Raw genomic sequence first — 6,975 nt, forward strand, 5'->3', positions numbered from 1 at the left:
CCCCACAGAGATTGGTGCCCAATCTTCCAGTCTTGCAGGGCCCATTGGGGTATCCACAATGTGAGGCCACAATACATAGCCCAACTATCTGTGCAAATCTGTAAGGGGCTAGATTCATTTATCAACACCATCCATACTGCCCATAACTCAGCCCATTGGCTGGATTGGCCTTCTCCTGTCTCATATAAGAAGGCTTCAGTGGCAGGGTACAGTGCCACTGCAACCCAAGTGGGAGGGCTGCCCTTGCAAGATCCATCTGTGTATCAAGCAGTTCCTGGGGGTGACCCTTTCCCTTCATGAAAGGGACTGGGCATAGGATCCACCCCTTGATGTGGGAGCATCTGTATGGCAGGAACAGCAAATCTCATAGGCCCTAACACCTGCTGCAACTCTGCAGCCAAGGGGCTAGTGGTGTACTGGGCTCTCTGTTCCAAATAAGTACTCCATTTTGTCAGAGTTTGGGTCTGGGCTGTTCCTGATCAGGGTTGCTTTGCCCATCTTTGTACCCATCCTGCAATAGGGTACGTGGTCTGCACTTGGGCCTCCTGCCTCCCCGTCAGGGGTTCAGTGGCTATCAGGGATGCATAAGTTGCTGACAATTGTTTCTCAATCAAAGAATAACAATATTCAGCCCCTTTCCACAACTAAGACCAGAATCCTATGGGCACTGTCTGTTGCCCATGTTTTTGCCATAAGCCCCAGCCATATCCATCATTGTCCACATGGACTGTCAACTAGAAAGGGAGGTCTGGATCTATAGTTCACAGTGCTTGCCCTTGGGCCACAGCCCTCTTAGTTTCAACAAATGCACATTCAGTCTCATCAGACCAATTCCAGACTTCTCCCTTCTTAATCAGTTTATACAGGGGTTTGGCTATTTGGGCCAAATGAGGAATAAACACCCGCCAGTATCCCAGAAGACCTAAATAAGTCTGTAACTGTTTAACTGTTTCAGGGCGGGAATATGCCTGGATTTTGTCTATTACTGCTTCAGCAGCACTTTTGTCTTACCCAACCAGACAACACCCAAGAATTTGACAGAATATCCAGGTCCTTGTGCTTTGTCCTCATTCATGGCCCACCTCCAGCCCACCAGGGCATCTCGCAGTTCTGCGGCACTGGTTTCCAAATCTGAAAGAGAATCAGAGGTTAGCATTACATCATCTATATAATGGAACAAACAAATGGTATCTGGTTTGCTCCATGTAGCCCGGTCCTTGGCCACCAGACCATGGCACAATGTGGGGCTCCTTCCCACCCACTTTCCCCCAGTAAACATAAGATTATTTACTATGTCTGCAAATCTGTTTCTGTTTTGTAGATGAGTTCGTGAGTGTGCTCTTTTGTTTTTTTTTTAAGATTCTACAGATGAGTAATATCAAATGGTATTTTTCTTTCTCTTTCTGGATTACTTCACTTAGAATGACAATCTCCAGTCCCATCCATATTGCTGCAAATGGTATTATTTTATTCTTTTTTATGTCTGAGGAGTATTCAATTGTATAATTATACCACAACTTCTTTATCCAGTCATCCATTGATGGACATTTAGGTTACTTCCATGTCTTGGCTGTTGTAAACAATGTTGTTGTGAACACTGGGGTGCATGTATCTTTTCAAATTACAGTTCCCTCTGGATATATGCTCAGGAGTGGGATTGCTGGATCATATGGAGAGTCTATTTTTAGTTTTTAAGGAATCTCCATACTGTTTTCCATAATGGCTTCACCAATGAAACCACTTCTTAATTTTAGCATTATTTACCACTTGGAGGATCTGGGAATCTTCAAAACCAGCACATCTGGACTTCTTTTTGTTTAACAGTCCTTCTTTTAGTTTATCTCTTCTTTTCACATCCTATTATAAGCAGCATGAAGAAACAAGTCAGTACCTTCAACACTTTGGCTGAGAGTCATCCCAGCTGGATCATCCAGCTTATTGGATATATTTTCTACTTTCCAAATAATATCAGGTGACTATATTGCTAAACTTTCTGCCACTACATAGCAAGGATCCTCTTGCTTCATTTTCCAATAACATTTTCCTTACTTCTATTTAAAACTTCACTGGCAGCCTCCTCAAAGTTTTAGATTGCTACTAACAATCAGTCCAAGAAATATTAGCCTTTCGTGAACACTCTCCTCAAAGTCCTTCTGGTTTTTTCCTGATCCTCAAGCCACTCCCACATTTTTGGGTATTTGTTATGTTGGCATCTCACCTCCAGGTACCAACATCTGTGTTAATTGTCTATTGCTGCACAACAAATTACCCCAAAACCCAATGGTTTAAAACACACAGACACAAAATGTATTATCTCATAATTTCTGCAAGTCAGGAATTTGGGAATGGCTAATCTGGGAACATTAGCTCAGGGTCTCTCATGTGGCTGTAGTCAGGATAAAAGCAAAGCTGCAGTCATCTGAAGGTTTGAATGGTGATAGAGGATCTACTTCAAAAATGGCTCACTCACATGGCTATTGGCAAAGGCTGCAATTCCTCACAACATGGGCCTCCCCTTAGGCTGTTTGAGTGTCCTTAGGACAAGGCAACTAACTTCCCCCAAAGTGACTATTCATAAAAGAGCTCAGAATAAGCCACTATTACTATTGCTTTATCCTATTCATTACAAGCAAGTCCTAAATGCGGGAAGGATTTAGGTTCCACCTTTTGAAGGGAAAGAGTATCAAAGGATGGGTAGACATATTTTTACATCATATTTTAAATCATCATACTCCTTTGCTCCCAGCATGTCATGACTAGGACAGGTGGGCAAAGTACTCTAACTTAAGCAAGAAAAAAAGGAAGGCTCAGAGACATTAAGTAGCTTGACTGATACTCCATAATAGTTTTCATTGATTAGCAGGGCTTTGAACACAGTTACCCATAGAGATGGCCAAAACAGGGTGATGAAACAGGAGTCAGACAATTCCACATCTTCTGAGAATGAGTATGTACAACATCTTCTATCTTCTCAGCCAGGAAATATCTCACCTTTACTACATGCCAATTTTTACTATATGCCAGTCACCATGATCAATGCCTTTGCATGCATTAGCTAAGATTCACAAAACCCTATGAAGTAAACATTTTTATCATATCAGTTTAGAGATATGAAATCTGTGGCTCAGATTAAGGAAGCAGGAAGTAACATGATCACAGAATTACTGGCACAAAGCCAAGATTCAAATGAAGCTATGTCTACAACTAGACTGCTTTATATAGCACACAAGATGAAAAGTTTCCATCTTAAAGATCCAAGAGAAGTTTGAGTAAAGATGTAGCATATCTATGTTTAGCCTAACTAGCAGTAGTATTATCAGTATATTTTAAGAAAATATGGTTTTAAAAGGACAAAAATTACCATTTATTGAGCATCTTTTATTCTCTAGGTGTTTAAGTTATGAAAGCTCATTTCATCTTCACAACAGATGTGTGGGGTAAGTATAGTTAGCCAATTTTACTGAGGAGGAAACATATTTTACAGATAAGAAAGCACAAAGGGATGAAATTACTTGTTTAAAGAGGCGTAAATATAGTCAAGTGTGTTTCCAAAGCCTGGGTCCATGCCAGTGATTTTTTATGAGATCCACATAAGTCTCAATGTGGCTACTAAGGCTTAATGAGGCATTCGAAGGTGCTTAACCTTACCTCAGACAGAGCTGATTCTACTGTTTTAATCTAGTTTACCTAGTGAGCTTCTATACAACATTTCATTCGAATCAAGGGCATCTTGGTTTTAAAAGAGGGAAAACAACACAAAGCATTGTCAAATATATCATAAGGCTTTCTTTGAGTCCTTAGGCTTATGAAAACTTTGCATTTATAGTTCATTCACCCTCTTCTCTTCACTACCAACATCATCTTTAGGCAGAACTATGACAAAGGTTCCCAAGGGAAAGAAATTAAACATGAATTTAAGAAAGCCCAGGTCTTCAGGGAATAATCCACATGGCAGTTTGCCAGTAATTTAAGAATTTTTACTGTGTTTATGACACTGTAATAACCATATTGTTTTGGAAATAATATCAATCATTTTAAGTGACAATCATTTTGAAAAATAATAATTAGGAATTCTAGTTCTGGGTAAGCACATTTTACACTGTCTCTCCCACTGAATGCAGCTATAAAGCATAATGGAATGAATGGAGTAGATAACTGGGGACTCTGAAAAGCAAATAGTAGCAAGAGGATTGGGAAAGAAAACTGGAATTCAAAGTACCACTACTATTGATAATAAGTTTACTATTTTCTTCCCTTTACTACCTCCCAGCCTGAATTCAGTACAGCCCAAAACCCAGAAGTGGACATTAGTGTAGACAGAGTTCCAGGAGACCTCTAGTTCTGGTGCAAGGGGCTGAAAAAGGATCCCCTTGATGCTCAAAGACAGGGCAAAAATCCCCATTTCCCTTTTTCTCCTCCATTATCTTGTGCTCCAGTCTCCAGCTCAGTGGTGGTAGTGGTGGCAACAGTAGCCAATAGGGGCAAAATACAGAGGGAGGGAAATATTTCTTGGGTAAACATCCCCTGCATTTTTTCCTCTCTGTTCTGTCACTTGCCCCCGAATGTGGGCACAGGTGCAGAAAGTGCATGGCAGAACAGAGAACCTAAAGTCCCAGCTTAATGGCTGGAGGACCAAAAAGAGGAGCTACAGAAGCAGAAAGTACCAGGAAGGATCTTGGAGAGGGAATAATTCAGAAAAGTGATCTTTAAAGACATTAGTAATGCATGGACCTGATCCAAAATACATACATAGATTTTGAAAACTGAAGTAAGAGATAAAAATACTACCAAAGCCCTGGATTGGCCACTGGTTGGAACACATTTGGGCAGATCTGATTAGAGCCGCAAAGTCTTTGAGAATTGAATAGAACTGAAATGGCAACACAGAGGAGACTGGTCAGAATCCAACTAGTCAATTGTGTGTTAAAATTAAAATTATCAGTATTTTTCTTGGAATTTAAGCAGGATCTAGGGTCTCATGAAATAATATTTAAAATGTCCAGGATACAACCGAAAATTACTTGGCATATGAAGAACCAGGAAAATCTCAACATGTAAGGGAAAAGAATTAACAGACATCAACATTGAGATGACATAGATTGTGGAAATATCTGTCAAATTTAAAGCAGCTATTATAAAACTTTATATGTAAATGTTAATACTATGGAAACTAACTGAAAGCTATAAATTTCAGCAAAGAAATAAAAGATATAAAGAAAAACCAAATGGAAATTATTAGAACTGAAAATAAAATCACCAAAATTTAAAACTTACTGAATGGGCTCAATAGCAGAAGAAATATGACAAAGGAAAGACTCAGTAAACTTGAAGATAAAATAGATTGATATAAATTATCCAACAAGACCAGGACACAAGAGAGGCAATCACCTCAGGCACAAAATTTAAGGGTGTACAAAAACACTCAGTAACCAAGATAGATAATATTTTAACATAATATTTTTTTAAAATCAAAATTAAACCAAAAAGTCCATGATGAGCAAAATATCAGGGTTTTAAGTAAAGTCAGGATTAGCAAGAGTGCTATACTGAGCTATTTTGGAGCCTGAGGCAAAAGATGAAGCAATACCGATTCAATCTAAGCCACAAAGAAAAAATCTTACAGAGCCTCAGGGAGCTGTGAGACAGTACCAAAAGATCAAACTTTTCTTTTTTGTATATGAACAGAATGTTTAATAATTCAGCCAAAGATTAAATATCAAAGGGGAAAACTTCACTTACAGGCAGTTCACGCAAACTTTTGCAATGTAAACTAGCAAATCCGTCTGCTTTATTATTTTGAATTTTCATATATCATATTTTTCTCATTTTTCACTTTTATTATGTAGAATTGTTACAATCTGACTGTACATATACAATATATTGCATGTAAATACATATATACAACATATTGTACATATTTTTAAATGTACGTACATGTACTGTTTATTGTTTCTAAGAATGTTTAGAGCTTTAGCTTTTTAAACTTACATAGTTATCAAAGGAATAAAGCCAACCAGAAAATAAGAATTAATTCAAAACGGTGCATACACACTACTATTAACAGCAACATTCTTCATAATTGCCAAGATAAGGAAGCATCCTAAGTGTACATCAAAAGATGAATTGATAAAGAAGATGCAGCATATATATGTAATGGAATACAATTCACCCATAAGAAAGAAAGATATTTTGCCATTTGCAGCCCTTTATTCGCTTTTTTTTTTCTTTTCACTTCAAAAACCAGAATTTTATAACTGGCATAAACACTTCCATTGCATTAAAAACAACAAAATACCTAGAAATAAATTTAACCAAGGAGGTTATCTCTACTCTGAAAACTTTAAAACACTGATAGAGGAAATTGAAGTTGATAAAAGAGAAATTGAAAGATATCTGGTGCTCCTGGATTGGAAGAATCAACATTATCAAAATGGCCATACTAACCAAAGCAATCTACAGATCCAATGCAACCCCTGTCAAAATACTCATGACATTTTTCACAGGACTAGAACAAACAATTTCAGAATTTATATGGGACCATAAAAAACCCTGAACTGCCAAAGCAATCTTTTGTGGGTCTTTTTTCCCCCCCTCTTTCTTCTTTTTGCTCTCTTTTCTTATGGCTTGATGACTACAGAATTTCCTTTAACATTTGTTGTAAAGCTGGTTCAGTGATGCTGAATTCTTTTAGCTTTTGTTTATCTGTGATGCTTTTGATTTTTCCATCAAGCCTGAATGAGAGCCTTGCTGGATAGAGTATTCTTGGTTGTAAGATTTTCCCTTTCATCACTTTAAATATATCATGCCACTGCCTTCTGGCCTGTAGAGTTTTTGCTGAAAAATCAGCTGATAACCTTATGGGAGTTCCCTTGTATGTTATTTGTTGCTTTTCTCTTGCCAATTTTAATATTTATTTTCTCCTTATTTTTAATTTTTGTCAGTTTGTTTACTATGTGCCTTGGCGTGCTCCTCTTT

This window comes from Camelus bactrianus, chromosome X, assembly GCF_048773025.1.
Source record: "Camelus bactrianus isolate YW-2024 breed Bactrian camel chromosome X, ASM4877302v1, whole genome shotgun sequence".
Taxonomy (NCBI): domain Eukaryota; kingdom Metazoa; phylum Chordata; class Mammalia; order Artiodactyla; family Camelidae; genus Camelus; species Camelus bactrianus.